Source organism: Taudactylus pleione, unplaced genomic scaffold, assembly GCF_031769625.1.
Source record: "Taudactylus pleione unplaced genomic scaffold, aTauple2 ptg000113l, whole genome shotgun sequence".
Classification (NCBI taxonomy): domain Eukaryota; kingdom Metazoa; phylum Chordata; class Amphibia; order Anura; family Myobatrachidae; genus Taudactylus; species Taudactylus pleione.
This window is the reverse complement of record NW_028284515.1, coordinates 8025346-8051304: the sequence shown is the minus strand read 5'-3', so window position 1 is coordinate 8051304 and position 25959 is coordinate 8025346. Positions and strand designations below refer to the sequence as shown.

The following is a 25959-nucleotide window of genomic DNA, read 5'->3' as shown; positions in this document are numbered from 1 at the left end:
ATCACCAAAATAAAAATATAACCTAGAAATATCATTCTAGTGCACTCTAGTCATATATATTATCTTGTAACTACAAATTGATATATTTCTACAAGTATAACATATTGTAAAATTTAATAGAAATTAAGCAGCTAGTTAATCACCAGTCCTCAAGTACTCTGACAGGTCATGTTTTCAGGATTTCTTTAACCATGCAGAGGTGACCTAATCTATTAATCAGTAATTATCACACCTGTTTCCACAGACATCATGAAAACATGACCTGTTGGTAGTACTTAAGGACTGAAAAACCCCTTAGCTAAAATATTTAAGGGCTTACCAGAGTTAACGATAGACTGCATTAGACTACATGAGATGAGGGGAAAATAATATAGTTATACTAAAACTATGCAGCTGTAAGTATGAAAGTTTAATTCTAGCTAAACAAATAGATTACCAAACTACAGAAAATTAATCCGTGAGATCTCCAGAATAACTGGAATAATGATTTTTAAGTCAAAATGAAATCAGTTTATACAGTGTGCAGGGCAATGGTTTGTTTGTTTGATACAATTGGTTACAGATCTCATTGCTTGGCAATAAAAATGTTTGTCCAGAAATATAAATTTGTGTATTCTGGCAGAAATTGGCGTATGTGAAGGAATTGGGGTGTGGAGGTGAGCCTGATCTTTATAGTCTTGAAATAGGAAGAGTAATTACATTTGTTGGTGTTCAATAGACTCAATGTAAATTGTGTAGCGATGTGAAGGGTAATGCATTGTAATGTTTGAAAGGTAAAGCCTGCATACTAAAAACTTACTTACATAGTAGGGATTCCATCAGATGTCTTTTAATCTTTTTACTGATTGCGGTTTTACATTTTCTCAGTTGCGAGATTTAAATTATAAAGTACTATTCAACTCCAGAATTTTCTCCTGGTTCCAAGCATACTCATCATATCCTTGTACTAGACATGTGAGAAACGAAACCGATGAATTAATAGTTGAAAGTGAGTGTCATCAGAAAACGGAGACAAGACTTGAGCCCAGATACAGTGATTGACTTCCAATATTTTCAGAAACTGTATTCTGCTCGCTGGTATTTAATTTTTCTATTTAAAGAGGCTTTTAAAACCATGCGATGAGTCAGATCACCTTGGAAACACGACGAAGAAAATAGAGTACATGGTGTTCCGTGCCTCCAACTCTGGGAAACAGTCTATGCCATATGCATTTGTGCTGCAGATTTTAAATATGCAAGTACTGCATAACTAAATATAATCTTATAAAGCATACTTGTTAGAAAGGGGATAGTGCATACTCCTACCTATAGGCTACATGTTGCTTTTTTTCAGCAAGTTTGAAACCATATTCAAGGCTTAAACCGGTCCATGGATGTTGCAATCCTGACTCAAACGTGGTTGGCTAAACGGCAAGGTCCAACCATTCAAAGCCCAGGAATCACATCCATTGACAGTGAAGCCCCACGCTGTCGGAAGTTAACAGTCACTGGCCGATAGTGGTCATCTTCAACCACATTTCCCAACATGCCAGATTTACACTTCAGTGGCTAAATTGGACAGAAGGATTGTGACTTGCCTGTCAGACCAAGTGGAAAGATAGCAGAATCTGAGGCCAGCTTTTTTTCCCCAATCTTTGGAAGCTGTACAATGGTGGATATTTCAAGTTCAAAAGGTAAATAGTTTATTTGAAACTTAAAAACAATAATTCTTCCAATAAAACTTTATACAGGCTGCACCCATTCTTAAGAATAAGAAAAAAATAAAGCTTAAAATTCCAGAAGCCTAATATCATACCATTATTAATGCAGGTTAAAAGCTGCCAACAAAAGGATAAAGTAATTATGTAATATTGCAGTGCAGTTCTTAACATGTGTAGAAAACATAGGTTAATGTATAGAAAATAGGATTTCTTGGTACTTACCACATTGCTGACCATAGGGTTGTATAGAGAGTAGAAGAGAAGTCACTTAAATGAATAAAGGAGCATACACACTAGACGATATGCTCCCTGAGCGATATCGTCTAGTGTGTCCCTGGCATGGTGTGCTCAATGTCATTCATGACACTGAGCACACCAACTGAACGATATCATTAACGATATCGCTCAGCGACGGGCTCTCCCATCCATTCCCTAATATGCAGCAACCTGACAATATTGTATTGAAGTTAAAACCCTACAGATGATAAATATGCAGATTTTGCATTTGGGAAAGCCAACAGATGTTTATCGATTTTAAATTTATCCAAATTGACCTTAGCAATACCCCTTTTACACCAGAGCAAACACCTGGGTTTTTGCTGGGTCTACCTGGGTCGCAGCTCTGTGTAAAAGGGTCCCTGAAAAATAACCCGGGTCAAGTGACCCTGCAAACCAACCCAGGTAGCTACCAGGGTCAGACCCAGGATGGACCTGGGTAATGGTGCAGTGTAAACGGCGCAACCCAGGTCATCCAACCTTGGTCATGCCTAAAATGAGCTGATTGGTGGCTGTGGAGCAGTCACCTCCCACTTTTTATGACCTCACAAGTCTAGCAGGGCAGATCCAGGTTCAGTGTGAATGGGGCTGACCTGAGAATAACCCAAATCTATGGTGCTGTGTAAACTGTGCATGACCTGGGTTGGAACCATGTCTGAAAACCCAGGTCGGACCCAGGTTTTTGGTGGAAAGAGATATAAATGTACCCTCGTAAATCAGAGACAATATTCTTTGGAAATAAACTGGACACTTGTACTTTGAGAACCAAGAAGGATTCCTAGGTTTAAACCAGCCTGTAGAAACAACAGTATACAAAAAATAAATAAATAAATGAAAAAAAAAAAAAACCTGGAGGAATGAAACCCCGATTTATCACGCCAAACAATATATTTTTTCCATATCCTACAATAATTAGATGCAGAGGCAGGCTTCCTGGCTTTAATCAAGGTTTGAATCACTTTTCTGAAAAGCTTTTCTGCCACAAGGTTCTGCCTTTTATATCCATGTTGTAAAACTATGACAATGAATATACTGATGAAAAATTAGCCCCTGGGATAGCAAATCCTTTGGCAGAGGAAGTCTCCAACTTTGACCTGCTGCCATGTTTAGTACCAAAGTACCACACTCTTCTTGGCCAATTCTGGGCCACAAGGATCAAAGCAAGGATCACGGGAACACTCTTCCTCTTTATCCATCTACTTCTGTCGCCGAAGGACTTCACAGCACACAGTGGAAGCTGCCCAACACTACCGAGGGGTAGAATGGTGGATATTCAATTAAGCTTCTAAAAGAACCTGCTGAACTACAACAGCGGCCGCCCACCACCATTAAAACTACTGCACTGTAAAATTAGCCTTCAAAAAGGTAAGCTGCACCTATCCAAATTAAACCGTCACTCAAAGAAGAAACTGCGGATTACTCGACGAGAATGGCGGATTAATACAGCCATTTACTTTTAATCTGACATTGGTTTAATATTACTGTCAGGAAGAATGATCTGCAAGCTCTGTATTAGATCTCTTTAATTGTGTGTAACATAGTACTGCTATTGTATACACCTGGACATACACCTAGGACGAACTAACCATTTCTATTCTGGGTAATATTAGAATTTATACTAAGGCAGAGTAAATGGTTCAATATATTATAATATGTTACATATGTCTTAACCTGTATTTTTAACCTGTAGATTTATATTACTTTATATACAAACCTTGTTCTTATTGTAACACTATGTTATGTCACATTAAATCTCTATTAATATATTTAAATTAGGTGTTTTTCTTGGTACACCTTTTCAATTCCTCAACAAATTGCTTTGAAACACTGGAATAATGTAGTCTTGCATACTGGACTGCCTCAAAAGCAAATATCTTCCCTTGAGTGTCATACAGAGTAGAATGGAAGGACTGTTTACAGTCAGAACACTGTAAACCACCCCTGGTATGGTGCGGATTTTGTCTTCCAGGATAAAGACCATTTCCAGATAAGTATTAATATCTACGTCTAGGAACCTCACTTGGAAGCAGTTTTGATTTTTGAAGATTCTGTATCCAGCTGTGAGAGAGTAATATGTCGGCTGCCTACTGAAGATCTACCTTTAGAAAATCTGCCTTGAAAAGGAGTCTAAATAAGGAACGATCTTGACGCCTAATGATTTTATCAGACCTGACTTAATGGTCTTAACTTTGTAAGAATGTGTAGAGCTGTGGCTAGACCAAAAGGCAGTGCCCTGAAATTAAATGGATGCTGACCCACTGCTAACTTTAGAAGTAACCAATGTCCTTCCCATATGGGAACATGGATGTAAGCATCATTTATGTCTATTGAGACAAGGAACTTGCTTGCATCCATACCGTTTATTACTGACCTCAGGGATTCCACGTAGAACCTGTCTACCCTCATCCTATTGTTTAAGGATTTTAGATTCAAGATTGGATGAAACCCGTTGTCCGATTTTTGGACTAGAAATAAATTGCAGTAATACCCCTGTGTTACCTGCTCCTGAGGTACAGGAACAATAACTGAATATAGAAAAATGTACTGTTTCAGAGTCAGACACCTTTCCCTGAACTGTGCATCTGTATTTAAGCAAGGTACTGTACATCAATCAAATACGCTAAATTGAGGAGAAGAAGGAAATACTACTGGTTTCTTCTTCAAACTCTTAAGGACACCCATACATCAGCAACCATTTGAGGCAATTCTATGTTTTGCCGAAGATTGTGTTAAACAATCTGCAATGTACAGGGTTAACAGATCGCAGTTTCCAACCAAAAAGTGATGGGCGTTGTTAAATCAGGTTGTCCAATATGTTGGATTTCACAGACTAATCTGGGCGGTAGATTGCTAGTGTATAGTAACAATTAGACGATCAGTATACTAAACTAGTAAAATTATGAGCCTTTCAAGATTGGCAGATCTGTCTGATCTGAAAATGATCTGCAAATCACTGAAAAATATCTGCAATGTACAAGGTTGAGTCTCCCATATCCAAAATGCTTTGGACCAGGTGAATTTTGGATATTGGAATATTCTGTATTTTGGAATATTTACATACCATAATGAAATATCTTGTGAATGGGACCAAAATCTAAACACAGAATGGTATGTTTTATATACACTTCATATACATAAACAGCAGGTAAATTTTATACAATATTTTTTATAATTTTGTGCATCAAAAAAAGTTTGTGTACATACATGAGCTTCATTTATGTTTCATATGCACCTTATACACACAGCCTGAAGGTTATTTTGGACTCTATTTTTAATAATTTTGTGCCTCAAACAAAATTTGTGTACATTGAACCATCAGAAAGCAAAGGTTTCACTATCTCAGGTCATGCTAAAAATATTCCGTATTTTGGAATATTTGGATATGGGAGACTCAACCTGTATAAGAACAGATTGGTGGATTGGAGAAAAATAAATAATCTCTGAATCATTTTTTTGAGATTGCTGATGTATGAGTCTTTAGATCTAAATATATCTTTCTGCTGGAGCCCCTGGATTCCCCATATCTCTTTTGTCTAACATCCGATGAACTGCTATCACGAATATGTCTACACCCTAAATACCAGCTCCCTCATCTGCCAATGAAGCAGAGTCTTCAATATCAAAATCCTTATGTAATACTGTACCCCCTTTTCAGAGGAACCCTCTAAATCAGAAAAATTGGATAAATGAAGCTGACCTACCAATTGTTGCTTGGGGATCTCAGGAAGAGATGCTACCAAAATCTTTTCTAAGGAAGATGAAGTTCTTTTCAGACCAATAACAAGGCGGACTATCATTATGGCCCAAGAGGGAGTTTGTGAAGCTGCCGAGAGTGCAGAAAAAGTTTACCCTCAATCTCAACTCCCCCTGATCCACCTTTGGTATCACAGATCAGGATTCCGATAAATGGCTGTTCTGACTAGTCATAAAATAAGACAATTCATCCAGCAGAGCCAAAGCAATGGACTGGGGGCGAAGGACTTGATATAGGCAAGTTCATCGCTAAACCACGTTGGCATCTGCCACGCACCTCCAAACAAGTAGAACGACGAGCATGAGTGTCCAATTGCCCACTGGGTAACAGTAGAAAGAATGAGAACTAGTCTTCCCTCCTCCAGATTTATATAGGAATAGTTTCCATTTTTTTATATTTTCCAGTGAAAGACACAATGACTTTAAATAGTCAATCTGCTTCACATACATTAATCAGTATATTTCCCAGGCATGTGCCCTGCCGACTCTCTCTGCCTGCACGGCAAGTGCCACAGTGACTCTGCGGACATAGCCCCAGCTGGCTCCGAAAAACACCTGGCTCGTACCAACAGGAGAAACGGACATGAGTAGGGGGGAAACGGGGGGTGGGGGTGACAGTTGTTAGACGCTGAATTCCACGTAGAGAATATAAAATAAAACTATACCTAACTAGTGCTGCCTATCCCTTCAGCACTTTAATTAAAACTGAGGAAGTGTTGGAGGTGTGTCGCTTTATACCTTCAAGTTTAACCATTTAGGTGCCAATTCCTATACCCTCAATACAAAAATAAAACGGGGAAAACAACAAAGTGTAAAACTTTCTTAAAAAGGGTTAATAAAATGGTTAAAGCATTAATAGTTTGTGACAGTGAAATCTAGAGTCACCTACTGCAAGATGACAGAGCAGCAAAGCAGGAGACATACCAGAAGGTGCTCTTCCTAGGCATGATCCATACAATATCAACTGCAGCTTCACAGTCCTTGGTAAGATGAACACATCGGCAACCCAACAATAAAAGGAAATCCCTTACTAAATATTTCTTATATGTGGTTTAACAGTTTGGTCATCAGACAAAATGGCAACCAGGATGTTTACGTGTAAATGTCTGCACAATACAGGGAAGATAGAGATAGAGAGATTATATATAATTATACACACAGAAATGGATTTCCAGTGTACGCCTCTTTTTTGACTCCTGTGAAGCCCTTTCCCTCTGTTACCGTTTATCCATATATGTCTATTCCTGGAATTTGCCATAGCCAGGACAGAGTTTGTTAGCCTAACCACCAGGCCATGTTATGGGAGCCACTCATTTATGTATTGTACTTTTGCTTACAAATACTCTTACAAAAGGTGTCTGGCTAGTATTACAAAAGTGATTCTTGCGCAACTGTAATAAAATATCCTGGGGCGTGATAAAGACATTTACGTGGAAAACAAAAACATGTAACTACACAAAACTTTATAGAGGAAAAATATTGTCACTGAAACCCACCGATTTCCCTTCATTGTTGAAATCCCTACACAAATCCTGCAGATTGTGATAAACTACTCCAAGGACGGTAAACAACACTTGCCAACACACAAATCATGACAAGCATTCCACAGAAACACATTCTAGTGGAAATAAAGGACACAAAACACAATGTCAAATCACTAGCTGAGAAGTTTAAAAATGAAAACAAGGCTTGTGCAGTGTGAAGAGATTAATGAAAAAAAATCCTATTTGCTTCCCACCCTATTAAAGAAATGGCTTTACCAGCACACTAAAGCAGTCCTGAGGGTGATTACATGTTTCCATCTGTCAAAAGGTCAAGAAATATAATTGAAGTACTTAAGGTGCCCATCCACTAGGCGATTAAATTGAGCGATTGAACGATAACGTTATCAAGTGATATTTTTTTAAACAATCTGCAAACAGTTATTGAACTATCTAAAACAACCAGTGATGCGCGCTCTCTCTGGTTGTGTAGACATCTATCATCGGGCGAACATGCTGGACAACCTGACGATAACGTCAGGTTCAGCATGTTAGATGATTGATGTGCCTACACTGAATGACTGCTCGTTCACTGTAGGCACATCACAGACTGGCAAACGACTGCACGATTACAATGTCGTAATCGTGCAGTCGTTTTGAGGTCTGCTAGTGGATGGGCAGCTTTAGGTAATTTCCACCATGAAACCTTAAAGGCCGCAAGCGAAAAGACAATATTCTGCCATGCCATACAGTCAGAAGTGGTGTGTACAATGGCTTATGTTGGTAATGCTAACATACAGCAAATGTAAAATGCCTAAAATGGCGACATGTTTAAAAATTTCTGATATACTACTAACTCCGATTGTCTACAGCCAAGAAGTTTAGCCTGCCAGTTAAGAGCTAAAACGTTATTACTGTACAAATGCATTGGTTACTATAAGGGAAATAAACATTAGAACCCCACATACACTTAATACAGGATCGATGTCTGTAGCTTGGGGAAACTCCACTCTTCCTCCAAGTAAATATTCCTAGAACTGTCACAAGTACAACCAAGGTCACAAAAATGAGGAGTCAACTGTCATTGAAGTTAATGAATCAGACTCCACATTTCATTAGGCTCTTGGCAGCAGTGTGTGGTACAAGTGAGTACTGCAGACCGCTAGCCCTGGGTTAACCACCACAAATGGCTGCTGGTCTCCCTTATCTTCAATTAGTTAAATTAAGCTACACATGTCTGTGTTGATTTGGTCAATTGTCTATTATTATCATATATATATATATATATATATATATATATATATATAGCGCCACAAGTGTTCCGCAGCGCCTTACAAAGTACATAAACAAATTGTAGACAAGCGACTTACAGAACAATACAATACGGGACATGAATAATATATATTGCTGTATTAGCGACCATATCACCCAGATAAGCAACAGAGCATAAGCAACCAAGTGTTAGGTGCCCTAGTGGTGAGTAAGAAGTAAATGACACTAAAGTAAGGAGAAGCACAAGAGGGTAGATGGCCCTGCTCGTGAGAGCTTACATTCTAAAAAGGTGTGGGGAAGACAAACTGGTTTGACACAGATGGGGTAGATGGGGAGGAGGGAGCATGTAGCAGGGTTAGAATGAATGCTGGAAGGCTTTGATGAAGTACTGGGTCTTGAAAGCCCGTTTGAATGATTGCAAAGAGGTGGAGTCTGATGGGGAGTGGGAGAGAGTTCCAGGAGGTGGGGAGCAGTGCGGGCAAAATCTTGGAGGCGGGAGTGGGAGGAAGTAATCAGCTGGGATGAAAGGCGGCGTGCATTAGTTGAACGGAGAGAGCGAAGGGGAGCCTGAAGGGAGATGAGATCAGAGATGTATATGGGAGAAGATTGGGTGAGGGCTTTGTGAGCGCACGTGAGAACCTTAAATTGGGTTCTAAAAGTGGAGGGCTTGTAGGAGAGGGAAGGCAGATGTAGAGGAAGATAAGCCGTGCAGCAGCAATAAGGATAAACTGGAGAGGAGAGAGATGGGATTTGGGGAGGCCAGATAGGAGGAAGTTACAGTAGTCCAATCTGGAGATGACCAATGAGTGTAAGAGTGTTTTAGTAGAATCCTGGGTGAGATAGGGTCTGATCTTAGAAATATTTTTGAGATGGAAACGACAGGACTGTGAAAAGTTCTGGATATGTGGTTTGAAGGAGAGGGATGAGTCCAGGATAACTCCAAGACAGTGCACCTTGGGACTAGATCAGATAGTTATTCCATCAATTGATAAAGAAATAGTGGTAAGTGAGGTGAATGTGGGAGGGTGGGAAGACGATCAGCTCTGCCTTAGACATATTAAGTTTAAGAAATCGCTGAGACATCCAGGAAGAGATAGCAGAGAGACGGAGATACGAGTCAGAATAGAGGGGGAGAGATCAGGGGAGGAAAATATGATTTTGGTACTTACCGGTAAATCCTTTTCTCTGATTCCACAGGGGACACTGGAGGTGCTTACGCTGGGGTATAGAGGCGTGGATAGCTGGAGCTGGCACTTTAAATAATTTAGAAGTGTGCAGCTCCTCCCCCCTCTATTCCCCACCAGTTTAGAAAATGAAGACCGAGAGGAGATGCAGAACAACCAGAGTGAAAGGAATATGATATCACACAACAACAAAACCATCCAACATATGGAACAAACTGAACAGGCAGGCGAAGAGCGCTGAGGTGGGCGTCCAGTGTCCCCTGTGGAATCAGAGAAAAGGATTGACCGGTAAGTACCAAAATCCTATTTTCTCTTTCATCCACTAGGGGACACTGGAGGTGCTTACGCTGGGGACGTCCCAAAGTTTTCCCCACGGGCGGGAGCGCTATGAGGAAACTGCAGTACAAGGCGGCAAAACATGATGCTGAAGCCGCAAATGTATCAATTCTATAAAACTTCACAAAAATGAGCACCGAAGACCAAGTGGGCACACGGCACAATAGTAAAGTAGAGGCACCCCTACGTGCTGCCAACGACGTACCCCCAGAACGTGTGGAATGAGCCGACATGGACATAGGAGGCTGACGATCATTGCTGACATGAGCTTGACAGATTGTCAGTCTAAGCCAACATGCCAACCCTGTTTGGACGCTGGCCAACCCTTCCGAACAGCCTTATAAAAAGGACAAAAAATAAAAAAAACAACTCAGACTCACGTAAGGACACCGTCCAAGCAACATAGAGGTGGAGAGCTATAACCACATCCATGGTAGAAGAAATACCGGAGTCCCCTACCAAAGAAGGTACCACAATAGGCTGATTTATGTAGAAAACAGAAAACCATAGGAAGGAAAGTAGCTTGCGTCCTGAGCCCCGCCCTATCATCATGAAACACAAGGCTTATAAAACAGAGCCCCCAATTCAAACCCCTACAAGCCGTAGCCAAAGCCCGGAGGAAGACAGTCTTCCAAGACAAATACTTAATATCAACCTCTTGGGAGATTCATGGAAGACTGAAGAAACAAAAGTACCAAGTATAAGACTTAAGGAGCCATAGGTGGTACAAAGGGTGGCTGCACCCGCAACACCCCCTGAAGAAAATCTGCGTTTCAGGTAGGCGGGCCAACCTGTGTTGAAATAAAATAGAAAGTAGAAATCTGCACTTTTAATTAAACTAGGCGAAGACTAGAATCTAATCCCGTTCGGAGAGAAGTAAAAACGGGATAACGAAACACCCTTGACGGAAGGCCCCGACTGTAACACCATATGATAGAAGAGTGACAGATGCAATGATAATGCGCATCCAACACCAGTTTCCTGGAGCGAAGCATGGTGGAAATAACAGAGTCTGGGATGCCCTTCCATCTAAGATATCGGATTCAAGAACCACCCCGTTCCACGCAGTTGTGCTAAGTTGGGGTGAACTAAAGGACCCTGCTGCAGAAGGTCCGGATGAAGAGGAAGTAACCCGGATCAACTGCCAAGAAGGACCGAAGAACCAACTCCTCTAAGGCCAGTTTGGTGCCACGAGAATGACTAAGGCCGACTAGTGTTTTATTCGATTTAGTAGACAAGGAATTAGTAGTATCGGAGGAAACAGGTAAACCATGTCGTCAGTCCATGGAACTGTTAGGGCGTCGACAGCCTCTGCCTGCGGATCCAGAGTTCTTGACACGTATCCTGGTCACTTATGTTTAATCGAGATGCCATGAGGTCCGCCTGAGGACGACCCCAGTGCGTGAAACACATGTGGGTAAAGCTTCCATTCCCCGGGATGGATATCCTGGTGACTTAGGTAATCTGCTTCCCAGTAGTCCACTCCCAGGATGAATACTGCCGTCAGGATTACTGACTCTCGGCCCACTAGAAAATCTGAGATACTTCTCACATGTCTGACAGAACTCGTACCAGACGAGACCTTAGAAACTGCGCTGCTTCTAGCCGAGCATGGGAAACTGCTCCGAGTTCCAACACATTTATGGGCCACCGTCTTTTCTGTAGGGACCACCGATGAGAGTGATAGTGGAGGACCAAAGTTCACCATCCTCGGAGGCTGGCGTCTGTCATATCCACCAGAGGAGTGCCACCCTGGTTGCCGGGGCCAAATGGATCAGTTGATTTAGATGCAGGTGAGACCCTGATACCTGTGTTAGCAGGGCCAGCTGGAACACTCGGGAGTGGAATCGTCCGAATTGTAGTGCCTTGAAAGCAGCTACCATCTTCCCCAAGAGACGAAGACCAAGAAGCAAGGACACCCTCCTTGGTCTGAGGGCTAGCTGAAAGAGCAGCCGGATGCCAAGTCTTCCAAAAGGAAAAACCTCTGTAATGCTGTATCTAGGATCATCCCCAGTCTTTGGGACGGACTCAGATTGGGTTTCTTGAAATTGATTATGTCAGTGAGGCATGGTCCAAGAGAAGTGGTCCGATGGAGCCTTGATTAACTGATCGTCATGACAGACATAATTTTAGTGAAAACATGGGAAGCCGAGGATAACCCGAACGGCAATGCTCGAAACTGATCGGGAGTTTGCAAAATCGCAAAATGCAGTAAAGCCTGATGCTGTTCCCAATTTGGGACATGGTGATGCACATCATTTATATACAGAGAAATGAGGAACTCTGCCGGTTCGAAGCTTGCAATGACAGACTGAAGTGACTCCATAGTGAAACGATACAGCTTCAGATACTGTTTGAAGACTTTAGGTTAAACAGGGGCCTTGTCCGTCGACACCGGCAGACTTGTAGAGAAGAACCGATGTGGAGTGGAAACCTCGAAATCTATTCAGAACCGCATGGAAAGTAGCTTGCGAATCCACGGATCTAAAGAGGTCTGGTTCCAAGCTTGTTGAAAAGTCTGTAAGCAAGGTCCCATCGCAGGAGATCCCAGGTGGGATGGGAGACAGTCAGCCACCTGTTGGTCGACTCGTCTTTGATCCTGTTGACGTGTAACTGTATGTGGGCGACCTCTACCTCTGCCACCCCTAATGTGCGAGGGGGTACCTCTGGCCCTTTAACGAAAGGGATGCATGAAAGGAATGAAATAAGGGACCAGTGTAAGTCCTCCTGGGTGACTGAGCATTCTAAGGAAGGAAAGAAGACTTACCCCCAGTGACTTGGGATATCCACTTTTCCAGTTCTGGACTAAAAAGCATATCACCTGTGAACCGTAGACCCTCAACAGCCCGTTTGAAGTCTGCATCCGCCTGCCAAGAGAGCAAGCAGAGAACTCTGCGGGCAGAAACAGCAGAAGCGGACATACGAGCACTGATCTGACTGATATCATGTAAACTGCTGACTCATGGAGAGTTCTGCTAGTAATCGTAACTCTGCTCTGGAAGTATCCAAGCCCATAATCAACTGGTCCACCCAGCAATTACAGCATTGTTAACCCAGGCGCTAACAACCGTAGGCCTAAATTGGGCTCCTGCTACTGTAAATGGATCGCGGTGTTTATTGCAATTCGCGAGCAGAAGAGTTGGAGAGCCACAGTAGTATTATATGATCAGTAGGCAGCAGAAAGGCAGCAGAAAAACAGCCACACACACAACTATGTCAAAACGCTGCAAACCTTTACTGACTGATGCAGGAAGTGCTGCGACTTGTCCAGCAATCAGCCTGTAGGCAGCCACAAGACTATAACCAATCACATTGCTGGTTATGTGTATCGCCCGGCAAAGGAATCGTTGTTTCCTTAAAAAAATAAAAATAAACGAAAAAAACAAATGCATCTACTGGAGGAGATGTTTTCCACTGTTCCATCATGGATAATGGAAATGGATAGCCAGAAGGGAAACAATGTGGATTTGGAACTGCTTATCCAGTTGTTTCCAGGCCACAGAGAGCTTGTCTAGAAGCGGTTGTGTGAGCTGCAGGAACTTTAAGGCTCCACCCCAAGTGACAGATTCTAAATCTGGCAGCCCGGAGCTGCGAGGGGTTCCTCATACGACTGGAGGACAGTCGGCAGAGGACGCTCAGTGCAGGCTTATGATAGGCAGTGGAGGACAATGTAGACGCGGTACACATAATCTGTACCAGTCCAGATATTTGGTTAACAATCCTATTAGCCGTCAATTCTGACGTTACAGCCGTCATAACTCCTGCCATGTCAGCGGCCCATGGAGGAGTAGGCGATACAGTAATAGCCACAGAGGTTTATAATGGTATATATAGTGGGAGGAAACCGGAACACCCGGAGGAAACCCACGCAAGCACAATGAGAACATACAAACTCCACACCCAAGGGCCGTAGTGGGACCCACGACCTCAGCGCTGTGAGGCAGCAATGCTAACCATTACACCATCTGTGCTGCCCCTTGTGTTACTAAACAAGCATCACATAGTGTGGTGTCAACAGCAAATTGCTTTGTTTGTTGTTACATTTGTTGTTACATTTAGAACAACCACACATTTTCTGAAAATTGGTATACACACACAGCCACTCAAACAGAATCAGTACAGAGACAGAAGGCTAGTGGGAAAGAGAGGAGGAGGGTCACACCACTCCCTCCCAATAATTCAGATTCCCTGGACCTTGTACACCCCAGTGTTATCTTCACAGACCCTTTTGGAAAGGATCCTGTAGAAGGGGTGTGTGCCAGGAGATCATCCTTCTGCCCACACTGTGTGGCTTCTGCACTCTCCTGTAATGAGGAGAGATGCAGGTAGTGTGTTAGAAACGGCAGCCACGCTGTTGTAACAGCCGCTTGCCGCGTATAGAGAGCCTGCTCACCAGACTCCACCCCCTTCCTCATCCTGAGGCATGCAGCTGCTTAGCGCTGGCCATATATGAACTTCCCCCTCTGACTGCCCCGCTACTTGCCGCTCTACTAGCGGGGAGAGGGGAGCCTGTGTATCGCTAGCTGCAGCACCTGTCAGCCCCTCTACAGCCCGCGATGTTCTAAACTAGCGGGGAGAGGGGAGACTTAGTAGATAGAAAGCAGCAATGTTCTAAACCAGCGTCGGGAAGCAGGGCGGGAGACAGGGGATGCGCAGCTGAGTGTACTCACTGCGCTCCCTTAGAGGTCTCTTCTCTCGTTCAGCTCAGCACCACTTCTTCTTGTGACCTTGTCACTGTGTAGAAATGTGCTGTGGCGATAAGGAGGTGTCAGTTGCTTTTAGGATAAGCACTGTGCCCTCCTTCCTGCTCTACTAAGAACAGGGCGCCAGGTACCCGTACCCCACCTTTAGAGAGGTGGCGAACGGTACCTAATATAGTGTAAAAGATGTAGTAAAAAAAACTAACCTAAAATTAAAATAAAAATGAAATGTAATGCTGAAGCACAGCAGATTGTGACCAGCTCCATGAGGCACATTTTCTAAACTGAGGGTTGGTGGAGAATAGAGGGGGGAGGAGCTTCACACTTCTAAATTATTTAAAGTGCCAGCTCCAGCTATCCACGCCTCTATACCCCAGCGTAAGCACCTCCAGTGTCCGCTAGTGGATGAAAGAGAAAGGTAGATTTGAGTATCATCAGCATAGAGTTGATAATGGAGGTCAAGGGAGCTGATGAGTTCACCTAGAGAGGAAGTATAGAGGGAGAATAGGAGAGGACCAAGAACAGAACCTTGGGGAACACCTACTGTAAGTGGCTGTGTCTACCAAGGAATTGAAAAAAAAAAAAAAGTGGATAAAATGAAAAACTAACCAAAATGGCATACACAAGATACGTAAAGGTGGGTACACACCTGACAGATATCTGCAGATGGAGTGATCTGCAGATGATGGTCGCCCATACACAATGAACGAACATCATCTATCCAGCAGCCGCACGTCCTGCTGCATGTGTACGTACACACTTGCCGATGGACAGATATATCTGCAGAAATATCTGTCCATCGGCTGTGCAACACAGCCAATGAGATATGTTGTGAATTACGTCGTTCAGACATATCGTCTGTACACGCTGGCCAATGGGCAGCAGATATATTAGCCGATCAATTGACGTTAGTCCGACAGTTGCCAGTTAAGTCGGAGAATGACGGTTTTTCCATATAGAGAATCCTTCCACTATGAAAACAGCATGCAACAGTAATATTATAACTTATTATGCACTAAACCACACAGGTGCAACAAAAAAAATATATAGTTACCGTGTTTCCCCGATAATAAGACCTACCCCGAAAATAAGCCCTACCCTTCCATTTTGAGCAGGGAACGCTTCAGAGGCCAGCGTTACCAGTCATGCAGTGCGCGGGTGACGTCATGATGTCACCCGCGCGCTGAGGATCCTGTGCGACCGTGCCTGCTGGATCATGTTAGATCTAGTCAGCGCGCAAGTGGGAGGGACATCCCGGACGGCGGCGAGTCAGGTAAGTACCGTACTGTACTAGTGGGTGAGGGATCAATTAGAGGGGGGCTTGCACTGCAATAAGGGAGGCTGCATAAGGGACACTGCTACAGGGGCATTTCTACAAGGGGGCCTGCAAGGGGGGGGGCTGCATAAGGGGCACTGCTGTCACTGCTAATTAAAATAAGACCTACCCTGAAAATAAGCCCTATAGTGTTTTTTTGGACAAAAAGACAGTGTCTTATTATCGGGGAAACACGGTAATACATATATACACACACACTATGGGCCAAATGTAAACGGTAGCAGCTTTTTGTATCGTGCAGAAATTTTGGCGAGTTGTCAGATATAAAGCAGCGATGTTTGTTAAGGCAAAAGCAATGTGACTGCTAACTCCCCGAAACCTCTGTACTTTGAAAACCTGCTACTTTCAGCCGATCACTATTGGCAGTCTATGGAGAGAGAGACATCTATACATAAAGTAGATTATTTGGAGCTATAAAAGGATTAAAGCAGATATAGTATAATATATATATTTATGTGTATTTATATTGTTAGAAGAAATTAAACAAGTAAACATATCACAGAAAACAATATTGTCATTGCTTAACATAATGTGAGAGGTTCATTGAAAATAAAGACTAAAGTAAATAAAAACAGTATTATTTAGCCTTGAGTAAAGGTAGAAGGGGAGTTGACAAATCAACCATTGACCAATCAGACAATCTTTCAAAATCAAAATGGGGGGGGGTACCATCAGCCAGAGTCGTTAGGTTATTCCATGTTGTTCATTGTAATAATTTTTCTTCATATTAAAAGGAAACCTCCAGTATAACAGACTGCAAATTGTGGAAGAGCAAAACATTGGTCACCACTTGCAATCAAGTCCAGAGTCAAACATGTCACAGTGTGTACTTGGGTATTCTTTTTCACTGAATCTCCAGCCCCCACTGCTATATTACAATGTGAATACGTAGGTTTTGTCTTTTTTTTTGTCACTAAGCACTTGCAAGGACCTTCTTGACCAAGAGAAGTGTTAAATGACACACACTACTTCAAACAGTTTGTGCAATTACTGCAAGCAACAATGACCCCATTTACAAACCATCTACTAACTGGGGAAAAAGAAGAAAACACTGGGATACCTTTCTGACCTTTCTGTACAGTCCATTCACCAAAAACAATATGAGAGGAGTTACGAAACTACAACTACTCAGATTATGTAGGCGAAAAAAACATTTCTGGAACCATCTTTGTTGGGCTACCCTGCAATACTAAGGGATCAATCCAATTAGGCACGTAAGTAAGCGAGTAAATGCTGGATTCCAGAAATTCTGTTCATAGCCCCAAAGGGCTGCACACAAAAATCCATGAGTCCGGAGTTAGATCAGCTGCCGTTGCTTCTATGCCGTTAAAACGGCAACTCGCTACCCTCACTCCTAACTGAATTGACCGCTTTAAAACAGCGGTGGACAATAAGTGGCCCTCCAGCTGCTGTTGAACTACACATCTCAGCATGCCCTATAACAGTTTTAGCATGGCCATATAGCAAAACTGTGGCAGGGCATGATGGGATGTGTAGTTTTACAACAGCTGGAGGGCCGATTAAGTACAAGGAACTATAGGCAGAAGAGTTAGTACTGTATATATCTATTAACAGTTACTTATATACCGCCAGCATATTCCATTGTGCTTTACAATTGGGAACAAAAACATAAATCGAGACTGGGTAATCACAGAAAGGGGTTTATTTACCAAGCATCTAGTCATGAAATCCGGCATCTCAGATCAGGTTTATGCCCTAAACTTAAAAGGGCAATGCTTTTACTACCCATGGGCTCAATTCAACGCAAATTAAAAAGTGTCCCGGGAAGGAGCTCCTGGAGCTATTCAATTCGTGTTGAATTGAATCGAGCCCTACGTTTAAGGCGTGAGAACTGGCATTCTACGACCTAACCGCGCAGAATTGAATAGTTCGGGGAGCTCCTTCCCGGCTCTATTTAATTTGCATTGATTTGAATCGAGCCCCATGTTTGGCTAATAAAAGGATTGCCCTTTTAAATTTCAGTTATAGACATGATCGGAAGCACCAAGTTTTCGAACCCGACATTTAGTAAATAAACCCCACAGTGTGGTAATATGGCCCTGCACACAAGTTTACAATCCATAGGAATTATATGTTAAATAATATGGGATAGGTGAAATCTGCTAAGGCCTCACGTACTAAATTCTCATTTTGCTCGTTTAAATATCTGGTGTGTTAAATTTCTTGTTTACCCTGATCTTTCATCCCTTAGATTAATATATAAGCCAACATATTTTTTACTTTTTCGAGGTTAAAAACTATACCTTCAGAACCTTTTTATACCCACCACCAGAATCTACACCTCAGCACACCTCTTTTCCATGTTTGTTTAGTGTTAAAATGCGGACACCCAATAAGAAAAAAAATGGATAATTCTAAGTGCCTGTGCTTTGATTCTAACTAGATTTTATGTTTTTAGTGCACTGTGTATCTTGACATATTACTTAGACAATCGGTGTAAGTAACATGATTCGTATAGTCTTGAAGATAAACAAATCAAGGAATATTTTCCCCTGGCCGATAGTATTTGACTAAAATAGTTTAGTTTAGAGAACAAGAAATATTCAGTGGGCACAGTTTATAAAACAAAATAATGTACTCTGGCCTGAAGCATTTGGTTAGATACAGCTATAGTGACATAAAAATCACAGTAACGATTAAGCACCGGTCCTTTATTTCTCCCCCTCTCCGCACTATAATGGTTTTAAACTAAAGATTTCAGAGACATAACTTTTTTACACACATTAGGGGCGATTCAATTGTTCACAATGTTGAATAGTCCCAGGAAGGCGTACCCGGAACTATTCGACTAACCGCGATATTCAGCAGACTAAAGGATTTCTTCTCGCACCCTCATGATGTTGTGAGAGCACATCCGACTAAAGTGCCGGCCGCGAGGCTGTTAGCGCCGCTATAAGTCGCGATTAAGCACCCAGTTCAAGGCGTGAGACCCAGCATTCTCCAACTTAAGTCGGATTAAACAGCGCATTGAATCGAATAGCTCTTGGACCAACTTCCCAGCACTATTTACCTTGTGCTCAATTGAATCGCTCCCATTGTACCCCCAGCAATTAAATTCGTTTTTTTTCTAAATAGTATATCCACCGTACCCTCCTCTGCAGCAAGATGCCCTGTTATAAGGGAGGTGGGTCCATTAACTGAGCAGACCGAGAACGACTGACAAATCTGCGGACTTGTTGGCCAACAAAAGCACTCTGGATGAGGACCCATATACAGGAACACAGATCATAGCCGCTGAAATGACTGTAGCTGCAAATTTGTGACCTGTATATTAACATTTATTTATATAGCGCCAGGCATATTTTGTAGCGCTTTTCAATTGGGAACAAAGCAATAACTAAACAAGACTGGGTAAAAACAGACATTCAAACCGGTAAGAGGGCACTGCACACAAGATTACAATCTATAGATTCCAGTATTATACTGTTCTAATAAAGTGGGAGTGGCTTAAATTGTATTTAATATAGTGGGGAGGTAATGCATTACTTTTTTAACAGAGCTGCAGTAGAATATCAAGTGAACACTAATTAGTTAACCAATTTTGAGGTTTAGTGGTTCTTTAAGAAATGTTATGAATTAAAATCAGCATAGCGGTTGAAAAAGAAAATGTACTTTGACAAATCACAAACATATAGACATTGAGGCCAAGCACAAACCATAAAACGTAAAGTTTCTACTAACCTTCAGAAATTGAATCAACCGTTGAAATAAACTTCCTCCTCCACCTTTGTTATCTGCACATGCAGTACTACCACCACTGCCTCCTTCCACTGGTGCCATTGCTAGTATGTGCCCAGACAGAAAGCAGTGGTGTAGCAAAGTCACTTTGGGGTCTATTTACGAAGCAGTGTTAGGAGAATGAAAAGTGAAGAGTGAAAAGTGATAAGGTGCCAGCCAATCAGCTCCCAACTGTCATCTTTCAAACACAGCCTGCGAGATGGCAGTTAGGAGCTGATTGGCTGGCACCTTATCACTTTTCACTTCTTCTAACACTGCTTAGTAAATAGACCCCTTAGTGTTACCAGCCACATGACAATCTCACACCAATGTACACTAGGATACAGCTGGTCTATTGCTTAATACAGTGGTTACCAAACTGGGTGCCACAGTGCAACTTGCAGGGGAGCCATGGGTTAGTGGTCCAGTACCAAATCAAATTATTTATGGTCAATGTGATAAACAAAACCTGTGCCAGTGGCTGTTAATCATAACATAAATGGACAAACAAAAGCACAACCATGTCCATCACCATATAATTAAACCTAAGGATGACATGCAAGCTCAATTTACTTAATTTAATCATTTTTGCTGGGTTTCTCAATAAGAACCTTTTGGCCTAGCGGTACCGTAATAAAATGCTCTGCGACAATTAAAGAAAGCTTGAGAAACACTGGCTTAATACATGCACCTGTGCTCGCTTTGGCAATGTCCTTGTTCCCTATTTGCTCCAATTGTTTTTTGCTATATCAGTGTACTGGCACCAATGTTTATCTCTACAATTTACCATACTGTGAAATACGTTGTTGCTTTGTAACTAAAAGATAACAGAAAGAGAGACATAAAACATTTGTAGAAAAACACAAAATGTTTGCATAACACTGAATGGAACACGGTCTGACCAATAAATCTCAGCGATACATGGCAAGCTCCAGTTTCTATTTTTCCTCCAAAAACATTTAATATTTTTTATTATGCTTCTGATTTTTTTTTCCTATGCGCCAAGTATTTTACTTAAGGGCACACATATCACATCTGCTAACCCACTTGCAAAAAGAAAAAAAAACATAGCTTAAATGTACAAGCTTTAAATGCATGCCCTCGAGCAAGTGCTAATTGACAGATAAAATACCCAATAGCCCCAAAGGTATATTTCATGCCTACATATGATCAAATAGCCAGATAGATATTAGTTTATGTAAACTGATGCCTCTGAAGCTGTCCAAGAATATACTGTGATCCACAACAACCAGATAATTGCTTTCATTTTATAATGAATATATGCAATCCAATTGGTTGCTATGGATTGCAACCTTACCAGCATTTACCTGGGCACCAGTTTTTAGAAGTGTTACCAATATAGATTACAAGTCAGTTAAAGTGTGAAAGGAGGCTTCTTTGTCAGTAGACTTTAATAGGCCCACCAGTATAAGTATTAACTGAACCCAGGTACACATTAGATGATGTGTGTACCCAGCGACGGCACGATATATCGGGCAGTCCGTACACACTGCATGATCTGGTGTGCAACCGCCCGATATATATATCGTTACCCCGCCGCATCCAGAAGCATGGTGTCAGCCGCCGGACCTTCAGATTGGCCTGCACTGCAGGTAGATCTAAAAATATGGCAAACGATGCACAGGGGCGCGCAATAGTTCGTACACAATGGATAATGTGGAAGATTTTTCATTCCGATTCACCTCAAAACTACAACTTTACCTAATATCTAGTGTGAACCCAATTTAAAGCAAAAAGGTACAACAAATAAAACCATCACAAAAGGTGCTGATAATCATACAGTATATACTTAGTACATGCATCATGAGATCTCAAGCAAGGAAAGCCTCATCAGAATAGTAGTACAGTATTCAAACACACAGCTTACATGTATGCATCCACACAGGAGTCTTTCAGAAGGGGTGCTAAGCTGTTAGTTCTGATTAATTAAGTGAAAGCAAAGTGAGGTTTTTCTGTGATCACAGCAATAGGCAGAGAGGCTTGCCCTGTAGTCACACAATGCAGTGTTCATAAAACTCCAACTCCTGTTACTGGCACGTCAGAACACAGCTACAAGCACTGGTTAAACTGCCCGCAACAGCAAATGCTCAGCTACTATAGGCCCTAATCATTTTGCTTGATGCAACATTCCCACATCTAATTTCCTTTCTTCTTAAAGCTGTATTTCCTTCATCAATATAGATTGTTTATAAATATTAGAAACTGCTGTTGTGTAATGTAGCATGAAATGTTAAAACAAATCAAAAAAGTAAAAACAATAGCACTACACTGACACCAACAAATAACAAGAACAACCACTTTCCTCTCTAATAAGCATAACCTTTTAGCAAATCATTAATATGCATATATGTTTAAACTAGATCTATTCACAGAGATATGTGACCTATCCTCCTCACCGTCTGGTATTAATGATCTTTTTAAACTGAGCATGAACTGGGCAGGTAAACTGCAGGACAATGCCCAGAGACTTGTATTCCCCACAAAATCTGCTGATCTCAATTCAACAGAAAAATAGTACAGTCTTATCCATACTGGAGAAAAACTCCAATTCCTAGTGTTTAATCGCTCTGCAACATAAGAACCCTTGTCACATTGTTTAAGGGGTTGCTAATAAGTACTGGTATGCCCCCGGGTATTTTATTCAATGACGCAATGGCTTGATGTGATGCTTCACAAACTATCCTCTTAAATTGGATTCAACACAAATCAATACTCCAGTACTAATAGAATAAAGGCACACAAAATAGAACATAATTGCTAGACTTCTAGCCCCATAACCAAATTGGTTTGTGATCTGAAATTGGAAACAGAGCTGTGAGTAAAGTATTCAAAGGTAGACGTGCAAGTGTAGGAAAGTAACTTTGTTCATTTACACACTCAAGGGGCTAAAATTGAAATACAACCAACTGGGTTAAAATAGAAGACAATCAGGAAAGCAACAAGCATTTACATCATAGTAAAAAAGGTGCCCATTGCTTAAACAGAGTAGACAGCCATTTTGTGGGTTGAGCCAATATTCATGAATCAGTGACATCACTAAAGTGTAACCTATCAATGCACTAGAAACCAGTGACATCACTAAATGCAACCTATCAATTCACTAGGTGAAATAACAGAGACAAAAGCCAGTGATAGGCTGCATCTGCATTAAAATTTGTTCAGTCTACAAAATGAATACCTCCATTACGTATAGCCAACATGTACGCTCACACTTTGCCCGATCTATCAGTCTTCTATGTTTTGCTAAATCAGTTATGTTCACCATCAACAATCTCTGAGAATTAAATAAACCAATGAAAGAATGTATCAGCAGCAGTTATAAGAGAAGTACAGCACAATGAGAATTCAACATTCGTCTTCTGTTACAGCAATCTTACTTCACCTCAGGAGCTGCCTGAAAACATGTCCACCATTGCTGTGACAGGTATGACATGTAGACAGATTATGGACAGCTCAGCATTTGCTTTGAGCAATGAAATTACATTTTTAATGAAAAAAAAGAAAAAACAAGTGAAAAAGAACTGGAAATGTTAAGAACTATATTCTAAGTACATGCCCAGGATGTGGAAAGGAGAGCTGAGTAATTGGAAGTCAGAAGAATGCAATAAATCACTGCACTGTGACAATTTAGACTAGCATAACACAGCTGTGAATAAGATTATAGTACTGTCTGCTAGGTAATATAAACAAAGCTGTAGGTCAGGGAAGGGTACATACCCATTGGCATTTTTCAAGTGTTTATATTATTTTTTTTAAAAATCACATGCAAAATGGTCTGACACTAGAAATGGTTGTTCCTAGTGTTACCATATTCATTGTCACTACCCTTGCATTAGCGTATTCCAGAACGCTACTTGTTCCATTCCATGCAGAAGAAAGATGTAAGTGGGAATGTACCTTACATATAGCATGAGCTGTAAGGAACTAAAACAGAACACAACATGGCAAGTCAGAAAGCTGAGCAACATATACTGGTACTTTGCATGTGTATGAATAAGGTGCATTGTGATGTCAGACTGCTGAGAGTCATGTATCCTAGTATATATAGTCAGCTCGGACGCAGTTGATGGAACAGAATTGAGCAGCCTCATCATTGGCTATGCCAGATATTCTGCCTTGAAAAAACAGCTGTTCTCATTTACCATCTTGAGATTTGTCCTGTCTAAAGCTATGAGTCTGTTTACTTTGATTGTTGCTTTCCTGATTTTATTATATATGAACAAATTGGCATTTGAGTATTGATTCTGTGTATCATGGCAGAGTGCCATAAGTCAATGCAGAAGGTGATGAAGGAACATGTTTGCCCAGTGATAGATGAAGGTGGTTTTATGCCGGTTTTGTGTAGTGGGTTATGAATTCATTTCTATTACAAGCCATTTGAGAGCAGTGAGCAATGGGGAGAGCAGGGGAGAGGGTGTTGTATACCAGCCAACTGCATCGTCCATAAAGGAATGTTTCATACCAAGTGCAGTATCCAATAATTAGGGTAGTGTTTCAGTCCATAGCAACAATGCAGTGTGTGATGGGGCATAGCATACTAATTTTGATTGCGAGTAGGGCCAGTGATTGCCAGGGCAATGTATGATGAGAGTCAGTGTGCGTGCCAGCGCAGTGTGTGAAAGGGAACTGGTGTGTGCTGAAGATATGCTGTGCCCCCGTGCAATGTGTGCTGAAGATATTCTGTGCCCCCGTGCAGTGTGTGCTGAAGATATGCTGTGCCCCCGTGCAATGTGTGCTGAAGATATTCTGTGCCCCCGTGCAGTGTGTGCAAGTGAAGTGTTCTTTGCCTGCAGTCAGTGCAGTGTGTGCTGAAGATATGCTGAATGCCAGTGCAGTGTATGCTGAAGATATGCTGAATGCCAGTGCAGTGTGTGCTGAAGATATGCTGAATGCCAGTGCAGTGTGTGCTGAAGATATGCTGAATGCCAGTGCAGTGTGTGCTGAAGATATGCTGAATGCCAGTGCAGTGTGTGCTGAAGATATGCTGAATGCCAGTGCAGTGTGTGCTGAAGATATGCTGAATGCCAGTGCAGTGTGTGCTGAAGCTATGCAGAGTGCCAGTTAAGTATGTGCTGAAGATAGATATGCAGAGTGCCAGTGCAGTGTGAGGAGATGCAGTGTGGATAGGACCGTTGTGTGCAGCGTGCATGATACCAGTACAAGGAGCAGCTGGCTCTCCATAATGCACAACCTCAGTACCTTTGCTTCTGTAGCGGCTCCTCCTGCAGGCTGCACTCACGGTCACAGTCCCCCATTAATCCAGCACGGACTATGCACCAGCATCAGCCCCAAACCCTTCCCTCCGCACTCCGAAGCACCCCCAGAGCCCCGATGCTTCAAGCGGCCTCTCCAGATCCACCCAGACTCCGCTCTCCGACCGCACAAGTTGAGAACAAAGTTGCTCCCCGCCCGCTAGCTCTGAGCCCCTGCGGCTTATTCTCGCGAGACTTTCCATTGGCCAAAATGGCGGCGGGCGGTGCTGAGGGCGGTGCGGGTTCCTATGGTAACACCAGTAACTCCTCTAGTGAGGGGGCACCGAAAGAATAAAGTTCATGATAATGTGTGTGCCACTTGCTAATAGTAACTAATTCAGTCATACGTACGAAGGCAATAAGTAGCTTTAAACACATTTATACGCGATATGTTAAAGCAACTTTAGTCAATCAATTTAAATTAATATCTTTTCCCAATACTGTGTTATGGCTGGAAGAGTCTGCAAAATATGATCAACCCAGTATTATATATGTGTTGGTTATAGACAGTACAAAAATAAAAATGAGGAGGTCCGCGCTATTTATTAGTGAAATGTGCGTGTTGCTTTAGCCTTTATGTGAATTAGATATAGAATTAATAAACTTCGTACAACTGTGTATTCACTATCTATTTTTATTGCTCAATTAATAAATTGTCTTGGGAGTCACACTGCTCCCGTTATACACCAGGTTATGTGGAATGAGTTATTGCTTTTGAATTTATTTTAAAATCCTTATCAATACCCTGAACGGTATTTTATAGTCTGTGGAGTGGGTGTTACACTGACCGGGTGTAAAAGGATAGCTGTGAGTTCCCTAATCGGGTGTAGTCTTTACAGGTTTAACTGTATTATGTACTTGCCATCTACTACAGGTATAGTTATGCGTGATGTCCAGGGGGCTGTGTCTG

At 41.9% G+C, this 25959-nt stretch overlaps 1 protein-coding gene across 5 annotated transcripts in view; it reads right to left on the bottom strand.

Annotated features, from left to right (window-relative positions):
- Nucleotides 1-25187, bottom strand: part of SIPA1L1 (signal induced proliferation associated 1 like 1) — a 289676-nt gene extending 264489 nt beyond the window's left edge. For all 5 annotated transcript variants that reach the window (XM_088471233.1, XM_088471227.1, XM_088471231.1 and 2 more), the window contains exon 1: nt 24997-25187. The gene's annotated coding sequence lies outside the window, so the exon portion shown is untranslated. The remainder of the gene's footprint in view (nt 1-24996) is intronic.
- Nucleotides 25188-25959: the final 772 nt, after the last annotated feature.